The sequence below is a fragment of the Mustela erminea genome, chromosome X (assembly GCF_009829155.1).
Source record: "Mustela erminea isolate mMusErm1 chromosome X, mMusErm1.Pri, whole genome shotgun sequence".
Lineage (NCBI taxonomy): Eukaryota > Metazoa > Chordata > Mammalia > Carnivora > Mustelidae > Mustela > Mustela erminea.
Window position 1 is genome coordinate 95,938,281 of NC_045635.1, and position 16,035 is coordinate 95,954,315.

Sequence of the window (16,035 nt, forward strand, 5' to 3'; positions counted from 1 at the left end):
TTTTCTTAGCTACAATGTAGTCTACCATATTATCCTCCACAAACGCTTGCTAATATGTAGGGTGGCAAGGGAAAAAAAATCAGCCTGGCTTAAAAATGAGTTACAGATAATTAAGCTAATCTAGATTAGGTGTTACGAGAGAGCCAAATTAATATAAATTATATCATACTTGTAAAAACTTTTACTAGTTTCCTGATCAATGAATATCTGCTCATGGGGAATTTTTTTAATCTGGTCTAACCCTTAGCACAGTTATTTAAAAACTGAAGAACACTGCCTGCCCTGTAATGTTCATAAAGACTGCTATTTTGCATAAATATTTCAGAGCAAAATGGAAGAAAACAGCATAGGCAGAAAATAGACTTCATAGGACCAGTTTGAATGTAGTATCTGCTATCAAGCATTTTGTCAATCAATTATATTTCTAAATTTGCTATTTTATAAGAATATTCAAACCTACATAAAAGTAAAAATAGCTAAAATCAAATGTACCCATTATTCAGATTCAACAATTATCAAGCTAATATTTATTAATCATATCATGAGAACTGACATTCCTATTCCCAGACATCAGTAAGTATGTTCACAGAAACCGAAACTGGTAATACTGAAACAAATCTAAAAACTCGAGTCTAGGGCGCCTGGGTGGCTCAGTGGGTTAGGCCGCTGCCTTTGGCTCAGGTCATGATCTCAGGGTCCTGGGATCGAGTCCCGCGTCGGGCTCTCTGCTCAACAGGGAGCCTGCTTCCCTCTCTCACTCTTTCTCTGCCTGCCTCTCTGCCTACTTGTGAGCTCTGTCTGTCAAATAAATAAATAAAATCTTAAAAAAACAAAAAACAAAACAAAAAAAAAACTCGAGTCTAACACTCTTTTTTTATAGCCAAGAAAATCAAGGACCTGAATGAAGAGATGATCTAATCAAGGTCATTTATTAGCCTTTATAACAATCAGTTGTCTGGGATGTCTGGGTGGCTCTATCAGTTAAGTATCTATCTTCAGCTCAGGTCATGATCTCAGGGTCCTGGGATCGAGTCCTGCGCCAGGCCCCCTGCTCATTGGGGAGCCTGTTTCTCCCTCTGCCTGCTGCTCCCCCTGTTTGCATTCTCTCTCTTTTTGACAAATAAGTAAATAAAATCTTTTAAAAGATTTTTTTAAAATATCAGTTTTCTGATTCATATTGCTATTTAGTGTTAAACATATTTTAATTTACTAGAATCCTTTGAAAATAAGTAACGAAATGCAGTAAAAGATTTTTCTCTATAAATCCGTTAATACAGACTAGGTTAGTCTCCAAATATGTCTTTTCTACCTAAATTTTTTCCATAAATATAAGTTACAAAACAACTCTCCCATTTATCCCATTTCAAATATAAATGAATTATAAAATAAACAGTTCTTCAATCAAAAGAATTCAGAGAAACAATCATATGGAATTTTACCATAACATCATGATCTTTTCCAATTTGTCTCTTGATAATGCTGAGATAGGAACAACCACATAATGAACTTGTTAATGAACTATTAACAGGAAACCAGAGTGTACACATGTGTGTCCTCAGATTGAGGCTTAATAAAATTAGGAAGTTAAGCTCCAGCTGGAGACCAGACAACCAGCAGAAAATTTCTTACAGCCAGGGCACATCATACTTTCAGGAAAAATAAAGATCAACAACACATATTAATTTCTTCAAGTTGTCACTCTATTAGTGGCAGGCATATGGGTTTTCAAATGCTTAAGCAGGCTACTAAACAGGGTTTCAAAATCATCTCATCTATTATTCTTTACATTTAATTTAGAAAAAAAACACTGATCATATGGGTCATAGTCACTGCATATTAACATGTGACTTTAAAGTGGCTATATTGCCTGAAAAGAGAATAGCTAGATCTTTTACACTAATACAGAGATGATCTTGTGAGTGGTATTTCAGATTGGCAGCACATCTTTGAAGAAATGTTTTCCTTCTTTCCTCAGACCATGACCTACTTTCTCCCTAGCTTACTGCCATTTAGTGATTCATTGATTCAGCCAGTCGCTTACTAATTCAGCAAATAGTTACTGAGCGTGTGTTAGGTCACGGGGCTATAGCAATGAGTGAACAAACTCCTGCTCTCATTGAATTGACTTTCCAGTAATGGAGATAGATCATAGATAAATAATCAGAAATACATTAGGTCATGATAAATGCCATTTAAAAAGAGCAGGGTAAGACATTAGATAATGATGGGTGAAGTGAGAGAAAGAGGCTATTTTAGAAAGGAAGATGAGGAAGGCCTCTGCAGGAAGAACCTGAATAAAGGATGGAGAGAGTCATGAAGAAGACTAAGTGGAGAGTGTTTCAGGCAGGTGGAAGAGCAAGTGCAAAGGCCCTGAAGAGGGACCGTTTCTGGTGGGCAGATGCTAGGAGGCCTGTGTTGCTGGAGCAGAGTAAGCAGGAAAGAAAGGAGGATAAGACAAAGAGGTACAGGGGACAGTTTGTGTGGTGCCTCCTAGGCTAGTTTAGTTTGACATTTTGTTCTGAATGAGATAGGGAGCCTCTGGAAGGGTCTGATGTTTGATCAGGGAACTATATACAATTAGTTCTGTTTTAAAGATAACTCTGGGGGCGTTTGGGTGGCTCAGTGGGTTGGACATCTGCCTTCGGCTCAGGTCATGGTCCCAGGGTCCTGGGATTGAGCCTTGCATCAGGCTCCCTGCTCAGAGGGGACCCTGCTTCTTCCTCCACACCTACTCCCACTCCAGTTCTCTCTCACTATCATTCTCAAATAAACAAATAAATAAATAATCTTTAAAAAAAAAAAAAAGATAACTCTGGCTGCTGATCCCAGGACTCTGGGCAGATGCTTAACCTACTGAGCCACCCAGGGGCCCCTTTATACCTGAAACACATAACACTGTGTATCAACTATACTCAAATAAAAAAGAAACTTGGAGGGGCATTTGGGTGGCTCAGTCGTGAAGAATTTGTCTTCAGCTCAGGTCATGATCTCAGGGTCCTTGGATCAAGTCCTGCATTGGGCTCCCTGCTTGGCAGGAACCCTGCTTCTCCCTCTGCCTCTCCCCCTGCTGTGTACCCTCTCTCACTGCATCTCTCTCTGTCAAATGAATAAATAAAATCTTTATAAATAAATAAATAAATAAATATATATATATATAAATGTTTAAAAAAATTTTTTTGAGCACCTGGTAGAGCATGAAATGCTTGCTTTCAGAGCTGTGAGTTTGAGCCCTGTGTTGGACAGAGAGATTACAAAAGGAAAGAAGGAAGGAAGGAAGGAAAGAAGGAAGGAAGAAAGGAAGGGGCTTAAATAAATAAATAATGTGGAGGGGTTTTTTTGGCAATCGTTCTTTCTTGTGTCATCAAATTGTTGCGTGATATCCAGTTACTGCTAGTTTCGGGTGCTCTTTTTGGTACATTTCCCCCTTATTTGTTGTATACTGGCTTTAAATGTTGAGAGCAAAGTTACATACGATTTTCTTTTGTTCTGAGCTACTCTCTAGCATACTTATATGACACATAGAAGAAGACACAGAATAGCTAAAAGAAAATGAACATATATATACTAAATTGATCATACTAGTTCCATATCTGAATATAGTATCTAAGGGCATTAATCTGGAGTCATATTGCCTGGGTTCAAATCTCAGAACCATCATTTACTAGCTATGCGACCCTGGAAAATGTACTGAACAGAGCGCCTGGGTGGCTCAGTGGGTTAAAGCCTCTGCCTCCAGCTCAGGTCATGATCCCGGGGTCCTGGGATCAAGCACCACATTGGGTTCTCTGCTCAGTGGGGAGCCTGCTTCTTCCTCTCTCTCTTCCTGCCTCTCTGCCTACTTGTGATCTCTGTCAAATAAATAAATAAATCTTTTTTTTTTTAAAAATGTACTGAACATCTATGCTTTAGTTTCCTCATCTTTAAAATGGGGGATAGTAATAGGGTTTACATCATAGTAAGAATTAAATGAATTTATATGTATAAAGCATCTACTATATGCCTGACACACACACACAGTTAGCCTCTGTATGAATTAGGTGATAGAAGATTTTGATCAGAAAGTAATTAAAGCTCCAGGATACCAGGACGGCTCAGTTGGTTAAGCATCTGCCTTCGGCTCAGGTCATGATCCCAGGGACGGAGCCCCACATCAGGCTCCTTGCTTGGCAGGGAACCTGCTTCTCCCTCTACCTGCCACTCCCCCTGCTTGTGCTCACTCTCTCTCCAGCAAATAAATAAGTAAAATCTTAAAATAAAAAAAAATAAAAAAAAATAAAAAGGGTAAAGCTCCATCTGTCATTTACTTGTCAGTATTTCCCCTTGCTACCTACTGGGTTTAAGTCTCAATATTAGCACCACTCTTTTGAGACAAGCTCCCAAAGCAGGAATTATTTTCTCTAAGAATCCCATTGATATTTACCTAAAGTACTCAACAGGTCTGTGTGGGAAAGAAGCAGTGTTAGTTTTTCACATTTGTACTGCATGACTAATTCTTATCTTGAGTATTCTGCAAAGTACAGAGACTAGGGCTGGTAAACTTTAGTGATGTATAAGGAATGAATATGTGAATATGTGGATGCATGCATAAATGAAATAAAAAATTCTAGAAGAGGGAGGATAAACATAATGAAAAAGTATCAAAAGGGAGGGAAATGAGAAAGCAAAAACTGTTAAGCCACTAAAGATCTTGTTCCCCACTTAGCAACTGTTCCTAAGCCTCCTGCATTTTTTTTTTTTAAAGAGGAACCGTTTTCTGTAAATGCTTAACAGAAATCCCTTAAGTTCCACTGTTGATACAAAAGAGGCCCCTCCTTTGGAAAAAATGAAGTTCAGAATGTCTCAGGATACAATATCCACAAATAATTGTAAATGCCCAAACATGAAATAACAATAACCAGATCCCTTCCCTGGCTTATCAATTCCATATGCCAAATTGGGTTACAGAAACTCAGGGACTCAAATGACAGAATAAAGGATTGTGAGAAAGCCAATGTAGAAAAACTGTTCACATTTTCACTTCTCGCTAAAGGTTGGAAAACTTAAATTAGGGGCAAGGGGTAATGGAAAATATCTTACAAATCTTTCAAGTAAAATTGGTCACACATGTAAAATTGATTTGTAATAACTATTTAAAAGTGTCATTTTTTTTTCCTGAATAACCTCTGTGATGAGGTAGCCATGCAAATCTTTACAAGCCTTTATAAAGACCTCACTTATGCCCAAAAGTCAGATAAGCATTGCAAAAGATACAGATGGGTATACAATACCTGAGAAGTACATGAAAATGAGAGAAACTAAAGGACAGGTCCAGGATGGTATGGAATCAAGGGTTAAACTACTGAGGATGGATTCTAAGGGCATTCAGAAGAGGCAGAAAAGGGTGAGTACAGACTACCCTCCTGAGCTCCAGACCATCATATCAAATTGCTTAGTAGAAATTTTTACCTGGATATTTCACAGGTGAGTCAAGCTCAACATGTCCAAGTATGAATTGATCATCATCCTCCCCCACGCAGAACTGGTCTTCCTCCTCTGTTTCAGATTTCATAGAATGGCACTGCTAACCAGTTGCTAATGCCAGGTAAGATAATTCTAGTTCTCTCCCCTCATTTCATCCACCACAATCAATCTAACAACAAATTCTGTCAACAGCAATTCCTAACTACTTCTCAAATCTGTGCATCTCCCTGTATTCCCACCACCATTGCTCTAGTTCCATCATCTTCTTCATGATGCCTCTCAACTGGGCTTCCTGCCACCATGCTTACCCTCCCTCCAAAGCATTCTCTACTTAGCAGTCACAAGATCAAAATGCAGATTGGACTGGGTTATTCTTCCACTTGTAACATATTCTACTGCTCTTCAATTTCAACACTATAGGGTTCATGACATACAAGGTACCCCATGGTTGAGCCTCTGCTTATCTTCTTGACTTGGATTTTTCACCTCTCAGTAAAGCCATACCAAATATTTGGAATTTCCCCAAATACACCATGAATTTCTTATGCTTTACTGCCTTTCAACTGGGAGCTCCGTCAAAATGTAGTAGGGCAAGCATGCTGGCAAGACTTTCAGTTAGGGAATACTTTCAATAATCCAAAGAGAAGATAATGAGATCTTCTGATTTATCATTCAAAACTCCACTCAGACATCATCCCCTCACTGAAACACGTAGCCTGAGTTTCCATAGGCACATATGGAAAAGTTCTTCCTGATATCACAGCATTAAGTAGAATGCATCATAATTGTCTCTATTTCTCTACCTCCGTGAACTAGGCTGTGAGCTTCTTGAGGAAATGAAATATATTTTTATTTACCTCTATGTCCTTGGACTCTAACATATAGTGCATAGCTAGTGGGGCCAGAGAGATGGGTCAGAGAAAGGGAATTATGAGGGAGGACTTGAATTGTCTGGGAAAGCAAAGCCTGATATGGTCCAGCAAATGTGGTTTTTATTTGGGACAAAGTATCTTGATTGTGTATAAATTTGGGCTGCTTTTTCTTCATTTAATAGATCAGTGATATTGGCCTTCCACATCACCATGACCCTTTTACACTGCCACACTGCTTGACAATTCTTATTTGTTATGTCACTCAAATACTTAATGACACAGACAGAATCTAATTCCAAGCTACATAGATACTGCTTACTATGGACACCTTGGGGAAAAAAATTGAATAGCTATGAACATCCTATTACATAAAGTTTAGTGGGATTTTCTTGTGACCAATACATGCCACATTTAATTTCTTAACTACTGCCTATGATATTTAATATGAGGAAAATTCCCATAATGCCAACCATTTGTTTGTATTTCCATAAATTTCAAATTAGTACCTCTCCCTTCTCCTCACCCTTTATTCTAGCACAGCCCAAAAAGAAAAATATCATCTCTAAAATCATAAGACATATCTTCTGTATGAGTCTCCATCTACAATGGCACCCTTCCTGTGTCTCTCCTCTTTAAAGAATATACTCTTTTGGGAGGAGGAAGATTACATTGGAATAGGAGGACCCTAGGCTTACCTTATCCTATGAATATAACTAGATAACTATCAAATCATCCTAAATACCTCAGAAATCAACCTGAAGACTACGGAATAAACTCCACAAATAAAGGGAGAGAAAAGACCACATCAAACAAGGTAAGGCAGAGAGGTGGTTTAGGGGAGAAATGGATTCTGGCTGCTGTGGAAGAGAGGGAGCCATGGTTACAGAGAAGAGCAGGAGACAGAGGAATACTCTGGGAAATACTCAAGGAGAACGTTTCCCCATAGCTACTGGCTTGGAAAATGAGAGGGTTTGAATTTCATGAGTTCTTTCAACCAGCAGGGCTGAACGCCGTGGGGTTTTAAAGTTTAGTTAAGTTGATTGGGATAGAGCCCAGAGGGAATCGTGCTGCTCTTGGAGAGAAGGCAAGAAAAACAAGCCAGGGGCACACAGAGTGGAAACAGCAATTAGAGGAGTGTCTGGGGCACACAGTGGGGAGATTATTTGTTCTTTTATGAGCATGTCCCTGACAGGCAGTGTTCAGAGAAACCTCTCCTGGAACAAAGGAGTTGGCAGGTGCCATTTCCCTCCTCCCACCCCTCAGCATAAACACAGAGCCACCTGTGGGAAGCAGCAAAGCACAGACACTGGCTGCTGAAATTGCTTACACTAAGCCCCACCTTCTTGTGCTCCAGGGGATCTGTCTTTCTCAGTTACACTTTGTCCCTGCCAAGCAGCCCCCTCACCCAGATCAGCACAAACTCCTGCTCATATCACAACTCCCAACCAGAGAGTTTTTTAGGGCCTCGGTTCCAGTGGAGGTGGTGTCAGGTCTCATTTCAAAAGCAGACCAGAGAACACCTAGTTAAAACTCACCACGTGCAGGCCCTGGGAACAAATACTGCTCAATCAGGTGAGGAGAGCCTCAGTAGACAACTGGCCTGAAGGGTAGAACAGCCAGAACACAACAGCAGAGCTGAAGCAGACACACTGAAGACAATCCATGAAGTGTCAGGCCTATGATACTACACGATCTCATCTTGAAAAGGCCATTACTTTGAGGAACAAGAGACATAACTAGCTTCTCTAATACAGAGAAGAATTCAGACTTAAACAAAAAGAGAAAAACAAAGAAATTAATCCCAAATGAAAGAACAAGATAAGGTCAAGCCAGAGATCTAACCAAAACAGATATAAGTAACATGCCTGATGGAGAATTTAAAGCAACTATCAAAAGGATACTAAATGGACTTGAGAAGACTAGAAGACAACAGTGAAACCCTTACCCCAGAGACAAAAAAAGTTTAAAAAGAATCAGAGATTTTTTAAAAAAAGATTTTATTTATTTATTTGAGAGAGAGAGAGAGAGCATGAGTGGGGGTGAGGAGCAGAGGGAGAGGGAAAAGCAGACTCCCCACTGAGCAGGGAGCCCAATATGAGGCTCCATCCCAGGAGCCTGAGATCATGACCTGAGCTGAAAGCAGATACTCCACTGACCGAGGCACCTAGGCACCCCAAGCAGAACATTTTTAAACAGAATCTTTCCAAACCAGAAGGGAGTGGCATGATATATTCAATATGCTGAATGAAACAAATCTGCCGCCAAGAATTCTCTATCCAACAAGACTATCACTCAGAATAGAAGTAGAGAGAAAGAGTTTCCCAGGAAAACAAAAACTAAAGGAGTTCATGACCACTAAACCAGTCCTGCAAGAAATATTCAAAGGCACTTTGAGTGGAAAAGAGAGACCAAAAGTGACAGTATAAAAACAGGAAACACAAAAGCAGTAAAAATTAATATTTCTGTAAAAAAATCATCCAAAGAACTCACAAAAAAGACATAAAATATAAAAACATATGTCTAAAATATAGGGAGGAGAAAAGTAAAGAATGAGTTCAAGCTGAAAGACCATTAACTTAATATAGACTGTTACATGCATAACGGGTTACATATAAACATAATGGTAACCATATATTAAAAACCAGTAATAAATATGCAAAGAATAAAGAGAAAGAATTCCAGGCATATCACTAAAGAGGTGAAAAACCTACACTCTGAAAACTATAAAATATTAATGACAAAAACTGAAGATGACACAAAGAAATGGAAAGATATTCCACGCTCATGGATTAGAAGAACAAATATTGTTAAAATGTCTATACTACCCAAAGCAAGCTGCACATTTAATGCAATCTGCATCAAAATACCAACAATATTCTTTTGCAGAGCTAGAACAAACAATCTTTACATTTGTATGGAACCACAAAGACACCAAATAGCAGAAGCAATTTTGAAAAAAAAAAAAGCAAAGCTAGGGGCGTCTGGGTGGCTCAGTGGGTTAAAGCCTCTGCCTTCGGCTCAGGTCATGATCCCAGGGTCCTTGGATCGAGCCCCTCTCTGGCCAATAGTGCCTCAGAGAGAGAGGGGGAAGTAGGCTCTCTGTTGAGCCTACCTCTCTGCCTACTTGTGATCTCCATCTGTCAGATAAATAAATAAAATCTTAAAAAAAAAAAGAAAAAGAAAAGCTAGAGGCATCATAATTCCAGACTTCAAGTAACATTACAAAGCTACAGTAAACAAAACAGTATGGTACTGGCAAATAGATCAATGGAACACAACAGAAAACTCAAAAATAACCCCCAAATTATGTGGTCAATTGATCTTCAACAAAGCAGGAAAGAATATCTATAGGAAAAAGAGAGTCTTTTCAACAAATGATGTTGGGAAAACTGGATAGCAACATGCAAAAGAATGAAACTGGACCACTCTCTTACCCCATATACAAAAATAAACTCAAAATGAATTAAAGACCTAAATGTGAGACCTGAAGCCATAAAACTCATAGAAGAGAACACAGGCAGTAACTTCTTTGACTTTGGCCATAGCAACTTCTTTCTAGATATGTCTCCTGAGGCAGGGGAAACAAAAGCAAAAATGAACTATTGGGACTACTTCAAAATAAAAATCTTCTGTACAGTGAAGGAAACAACCAACAAAACTAAAAAGCAACCTACAGAATGGGAGAAGATATTTGCAAAGGACAATACATAAAGAACTGAGGGGCTCCTGGGTGGCTCAGTTGGTCTACCATCTGACTTTGGCTCAGGTCATGATCTTGGGGTCAAGGGACCAAGTCCCATGTTGGGCTCCATGTTCAGTGAGGAGTCTGCTTTTCCCTCCCATTCTCCCCCTGCCCTCTTTCCACTCATTCTTCCTCACTCTCCATCTCTTTCTTTCTCTCTCAAAAAAATAAATAAAATCTTTTTACAAAAAAAGAAGAAAAAAAATTGATACAACTCAATACCCAAAAAACAAATAATCCAATTAAAAAATGGGCAGGAGACATGAAGAGACATTTCTCCAAAGAGGATACACAGATGGCCAACACATGAAAAAGATGCTCAACATCATTCATCATCAAGGAAATGCAAATCAAAACTACCATGAGATATTACCTCACACCTGTCAGAATGGCTAAAATCAACAACGCATGAAACAAGATCTATGGGCAAGAATGTAGAGAAAGGAGAACTCTCTTGTACTGTTGGTGGGGATGCAATCTAGTGCAGCCAGTGTGGAAAACAATATGAAGGTTAAAAGTAGAACTACCCTATGATCTAGCAATTGCACTACAGGTTATAAGAGATACACCCCAATGTTTATGGCAGCATTATTAACACTAGCCAAATCATGGAAACAGCCAAGTGTCCATCAACTGATCAATGGATAAAGAAGATATACTGAAGTATATGTGAATATTACTCAACCATAAAAAAAGTTAAATCTTGCCATTTGCAAGGACATGATAGTGCTAAACAATGCTAAGTGAAATAAGTCAATCAGGGAAAGGCAAATACCTTATGACCTCACTCATACGTGAGATTGAAGAAACAAAACAAAGGAGCAATGGGAAAAAAAGAAAGGCAAACCAGGAAACAGACTTTTAACTATAGAGAATAAACTGATTGTCACCAGAGGGGAGATGGGTGAGGGATGGGGAAATAGGTGATGGGGATTAAGGAGTGCACTTGTGATGAGCACTGGGTATTTTATGGAAGTGTTGACTTACTATATTGTAAATGTGAACTAATATTACATTGTATGTTAACTAATTTAAATAAAAACTTTTAAAAAAAGAACAAATTCTTTTGAATTGTCTCCTACTTTTGAAGTGAAACAGAACTTGTCACCCTAAAATATGCTTCTTTGGTATAAGGATTTATTTTAGGCTGATTTTTTTTTTTTTAACTTGCAGATTTAGGAAAAGCCTTTTACTCTCCATCAACTGTCTAAATTCTCATTTGAAAGGGAGCCTGAACCAGGAGGGGGATTATTAGCAGAAATACCTTTTTTCCTAAGGAACTTACCTGCATAACAGGGCAAACTTTGTTTTCCAAAAATCTCTCACCTTCTTGTGAATGGCCTTCCTCCATTTTGTATTCCCAGAACCCTATCCCTTTCCTTGGCTCGGCTTATAAGCCTCAATTATCCGGCTGCCCTTTACGTCTTATATCTTTATGGGACTCCCGTACATATGAAATTTGGGGGTTTTTCCTGTCAATCTTCTTCTTTTTTTAGATTTTATTTATTTATTTATTTGAGAGAGCGAGCGAGCGAGAGAGAGAGAGAAAGAGCACGAGTGAGGGTTGGAGCAGAGCGAGAAGCAGACTCCCCAATGAGCAGGGAGCATTACAAAGGCCACAATCAATCATGGCTTGAGTCTAAGGCAGAGCTTTAACCGACTGAGCCACCCAGACACCCCCCTTCTTTTAATCTTTGGTCAATTTGATTATTAGACCAAAGAACCTAGAAGGGATGAAAGGAAAATTATTCCACCCCTACAGTAGGCAACAACAAAGGAATCTTCAGTTGCTGGACATTGCTTTCTCTGGGGCTGTTGCAGTTGTGAGATCCTGGGACCTATGACAAAAGCCAGCAGAAGTTATGAGTTCTTACCATCTCAGTCTCCCAGATCTCTGCCTACACGGTCTGATGGAAGTGAGAGTAATGAGAGTCCTTTTCTTTTTCTAAATTTAGATTAGCAGAAGAAAAGACTTGGGTGAACTAGTTCCTTGGGTATAGACACTTTGGTAAAAGTGTGTTACAATGACTTTGTTTTCTATTAATGCTTTTCCTTCCAAAGATGGTCACTGTTTTCTTTTCTTCTCTGTTATAAAATTTGGCCAGAAAAATGTGGGTTGTATCTCATTTGCAGCTAGATATGGCTGGACAGAAATGTGGGTTGTACCCCATTTGTGGCTAGATATGTGTCTTTGTCTTTTTTTACTATTATTATTTTTGGAACTAAAATTTTTGGATTATGAGGACTGCATCGTTTTCACTCTCCTTTGGAAGTGTCTCTTAAAGACTTATTGGTTTGGTCCACTATTGAGATTAATATAAGATCACACTTGGCAATGGCCAGACGATGGATCCTTGGAATTGGACAGATTCAAAAGAAAAAAAAAAAAGTAGAGAATGCTCATCCTAAACAAATGTCATATGGGTACCTATGGAGAGACTGGGTTGAAATGAATACAAAGGAGTAGCAAGCCTTAGGGACTCCTTTAGTAAAATGAAAGAACATAAATTGGACTTAAAACAAAAATTGAAGTCTACTCTAATGTAAATTCCTCCTCTGTGCTCTTATGTACACTTTTGAAATCTCCTATTCCCTGTTCCTGATACTTCAGGAGAACTCTTGTATCTCTGGACCCTGGTCTAAAATCTCCACTCTCAAAATCCAGCCTCATTACCTCGACAAATTCCCTTAAATCCCCAAATTTCTACAGCTTCCCCAGAAAACCCCTTAAATTTCCAGCTGCCTGTTTGACTTCCCTCTCTTCATAAGATTTACAGAGAGCTCGCCAGCCTGATCTCCAGGCCCAGAGTACAAAGATCACTCACGTAAATACCAAAAGCCAGGAAATGTATCAAGCAGAAGCACCTGAGACAAGAGGTAAGACCTGCTTTGTTGCCCTTTACAATTCCTCCCACTCTCCAGGATCCTGTAGTCAGGTGCTGCCAGCTTCAGGCCTTCATATGCAAAGTCGTTTATGAATGCATCCTGGATACCCACCACAAAGAATTCACATCCTCTAGACATCAGCTTAAGTTCTTCATCTTAATGGAAATTTACAGAAAGGATTCTGGCAAGCACATGTTTCTGATCATTTTTAGGTCATAAAACTGAACTGGATAGGAAGTTTCCAAAACTAATGGAAAAAAGTGGATTCAAGCAGAACAAGAATTAATTACATGGGCCCAAATGAACTGATGATGATTACAATTTGTATGACTTTTTGTTTGAAATATTGCTGGTTCTTTAATGTTTTGTTTTTCCAGATTTAAGGAAACTTTTTCTCCTAAGGTACCAAAGACTTAGAGCAAATTGGTAGAGTGTACATTTGTAAACAAAAATAAAACAATTACTTGTTCTCCCTACCTGATCTCTCCAGAATTTGGAAACTCTTAGTGAGTCTTATTTTCATGTTAATATATTTATCTGCAAAAGTTCAATGAGAATCTGTTCTCTTTGTCACAGGACACAACTGGAAACATTGGTTATATTACCAAGGCTTTGACTACAATATCAGATTTGAGAATATACATAGAACAAGATATTCTAAACAGTTATAAGGAACTAAGGTTGACTTTATAGCCAAAAAGGCCCTGTGAAAAACAGCCTGATACTTCCTTACAGGGTTCCCAACAGCCTAACTAGGGAAGTAAGGAAAATCACTTTCTGGCAGCTGCAGAAGACTCAGGATATTTGGGGGACCTAAAAAAGAGAGAAGTTTACCCAAATCTATAGGCATTGAAGGTGAATTCTGATGTCAAGTCTTTGGCTTGGCTTACTAGCCTCAAGAGGCTTTTAGAAGTTCAATCGGAGAGTCCTTATGAAAAGTTCCAGCAAAGCTGATTTAAAAGAACCTATAATGATCAATCATTATTCTTGATGTACTTATATAATCAGGCCAAATTTAATAAAACTAGACTTATCTTAGCAAATTAATTATGCCATTATTTTCTTGGGTAGAAATGGGAGTATTTGTAGAGAGAAAAAATTTGTTTCAATAGAAACTATAGTACATACATATAGATTCTAGTTCTATTGTCTTTGAAATCTTATTATTTATCTTTAAACTGGACTAGATCCTGAATTCTAGTTTCTTTAAATATCTAATATCTAATTTCTTTAAATATCATATATGCTAACTAATATTTGCAATTTTTTTTTTCTCATCCTTTTGACCTGGAACGATTGGGAACTAAAACTGCTACTTTTCCTAAAGCCCTCACACTGAAACTAGATGACTTGATATAAACTTCAGAGAAATCACCACAGTAACTCATGTTTAGACAATCTTCCTTATGCCTGTTGCTGTGTGCAGGACTCAGAAAGATTCCCAGACAACGTCATTAAAGACATTCAAACTGCAAACCGGGAACATCCATCAGATTGCCATGGCCGGCTCTCACTCATTCTGAAGATGCTTTGAGCCAGACATCTAGAAATCTTGCCTGGCAGCTTTCAGGACTGACGCTGACACTGGCTTTAACCATTAATCTTTTTATTTTCTTTCTATATAAATTCCTCTGATTAATTGTCTCACCGCTCACACAATTTAAACCTAACCTTGAGAGCCCACCTGCAAGACCACCTCCTGAATTAAAACAAAACCATTTAACTGACCTATTCTCAAGACTGAGACTGGTATAACGAGATACACAACAATCTATTAACTGAACTTCTAGATGGTAAAATTCCTTATTTGAAGTTTCAAAGACTGGACTAAAGGGGAGCAGAATTTACCACCCCAAAATTTGTCATTTTGGCACGAGGATTATTTTGAGCTTAAGACAATCAAAACCCAGCAGATTCAGAGGAAGTTCTTACCTCTCCCCAACAACTGCCTTAATTTACACTGTAAAGGGGGCCTAGGCCAGGAAAGAGTGATATTAACAGAGATACCCAAGAAAATTTGCATAACAAGGCAACCTTTGTTTTACAAACATTTCATCAGCCTTCCTGTGAATGGCCTTTCTTACCTGCCTGTCCCCAGGCCTCTGCTTCATTCCTTAGCTCAGCATGTTATATAGAAGCCTTAATAACCTCACTACCTTCTGGGCTTCAGATTTTAATGGAGCTCCAGTACAAATGAAATTTCTTTTTCTCCTGTTAACCTGTCTTATGTCGATTTATTAGACCAGCCAAAGGAAGAAGGGAAATTTTTCCACTCCTACACTTCCACATGGCTGTCACACTTCTGTGGACCACAGATTCTTAACCTTAACAGACATGCACATACTCATTCCACCAAATAACCACTAAATAAGCACCAAAACAGAGAAAGATTTAGTGATGTGTGTTGCAAAAAGCACTAGACTGTGAGTTACAGGACCCGAGATTTGGCCTTTATGTTATCACTGTTACACTGGATACAAACTTCCTTTTCTCAGAATTTGTTTCCTCAACAGTAAAATAAGCTTGATGACCTTCAAAGTTATTATCTAGTTCTAACTCATCTGAAAAATAGTTTAAAATAAAATTTGTTTCATTATAAATAAATTTATTTTATGCAACTTTTTAAAACAAGTTTTAAGAAAATTAAAACTTACCTTTCCAAATGTGTGTGAGATCCAGCCACTTCTTGTGAATTGTCTCACAAGCCCTATGTAAGGAGAGTAATATGGGTTAAAAGAAAATGACCTTACAGGAAAAGAACATTAAATGTGGTAACCTCCTGATGATATCTGTGGAAAGGAAATATTTCAAATAAATATTCTACTCTTACAAAATGTTTCAGGTAACAACTTGAGTAGACTGACATAGTTCACATTATTTTCCCTCTTTTCAGGAAGAATGGGTAATAGTAATACAAGTCGTCACTGAAATAATTATTACTGACAGGATAAAGAAACATACTGAGATATTACTCAGACTGTCATGATACAATGTTTAGAAATGAGAGGAAACCACTAAAGGTTTGTTTATAGAAGATATATATTTCTAATATTATTTAACCTATAATTTAAATGC

The 16,035-nt window shown here is 38.3% G+C and overlaps 1 protein-coding gene across 1 annotated transcript in view; it reads right to left on the reverse strand.

The window, feature by feature from the left end:
- Nucleotides 1–15,657, reverse strand: part of IL13RA2 (interleukin 13 receptor subunit alpha 2) — a 68,414-nt gene extending 52,757 nt beyond the window's left edge. The window contains exon 1 of the mRNA XM_032331477.1: nt 15,615–15,657. The gene's annotated coding sequence lies outside the window, so the exon portion shown is untranslated. The remainder of the gene's footprint in view (nt 1–15,614) is intronic.
- Between the last annotated feature and the right edge of the window lie 378 nt (nt 15,658–16,035).